Raw genomic sequence first — 1226 nt, 5'->3', positions numbered from 1 at the left:
AGAGGCCTCATTTTTATATTGTTTATATCTCAACCAGATGTTGTGGTACCCTAGGAGTTCCTGTAGTTTTAATAAGGAACATTCATCCTTTGGTACATATTCCTGTGGGAGATGTAATTTTTTTTCCTTTTATTGATGGATCTAATAGCTTTTTACATCCTCTCTCAGGATAACTGATCAAATTTAAAGTTACAGCAAACTGCAACACCTATAACATTGTTTACCTGGCTCACTGCCCTACATGTGCTATGTTTTATATAGGGAAGATGAACAGATATCTTCATGACAGACTCAGAGACCACCTATACTGCATTAGGAGGTCTAATGAGACCAATGCATTAGCTAAGCATATTATGCAAGCAGGTGCTGTCCATAAGTTTATGTTTATGGCTACTGACTTTATTGTTCCCACAGAGTGACTAGGTGATGTTATTAATAAAACAGAGAAATCAAAGCTGAAATGGAGTCTTAATTTTAGGTCAGATTGTAAATCTGGCCTGAATGAACATGTTTCTATTAAATCTATTTTAAAGTCTCCTAGATTGCAGAAAGTACAACTGCTATCATGGTTTATTTTTTATTTCATATATATTTAGATTTTTTTTTGTTGTATATATTGCTCTTTAAGTGCTTTGGCGTTTCTTAAAATGCACTCCATTCACTTACATTGCAGCACTTTTATTGGTTAGTTTGATCTAGGTCTGCTTATGTCATACTATTTAGACATCAAAGTGCATTGTGTGTTTTACTAAAGATATGAAGAAGCTATATGTAAAACGTTCCTCTGTTTTTATTTATTTTTTATATTAAAAGTTCATTTTCCATACAGTTTCCAGTTCTCTGTGTTTGGACTTTGGATTACTTGCTCCTTTGCTGCCTATTTGGAACTGTGCAATTTTTGTTGTTGCTCTGCTTGCCTGTGCCTACAGTCAGCCTGTTTGATTTTTCTAGGAGAACATACTTACCTGACTTTATACATCACACATGCACACACACACACACACACACACACACACACACACACACACACACACACACACACGCACTAGATTCCAACCTTCCTATAAGTAGTCCTGGGAATGCATTCCTATGCGAAAGGCAGTATTTTTGTCTGTACATAAGTATATTTTGGATGGATGGAGTTGCATGATCTGATTAATATAGGTTGGGATATATTACATACATACTTCTCAAGATATCCTGTTCTAAACACATAAGATATGTGA

Source organism: Protopterus annectens, chromosome 1.part2 (assembly GCF_019279795.1).
Source record: "Protopterus annectens isolate FY-2018-M chromosome 1.part2, PAN1.0, whole genome shotgun sequence".
In the NCBI taxonomy this organism is placed as follows: Eukaryota; Metazoa; Chordata; order Ceratodontiformes; family Protopteridae; genus Protopterus; species Protopterus annectens.
Note: the sequence above shows the minus strand (reverse complement) of the source record.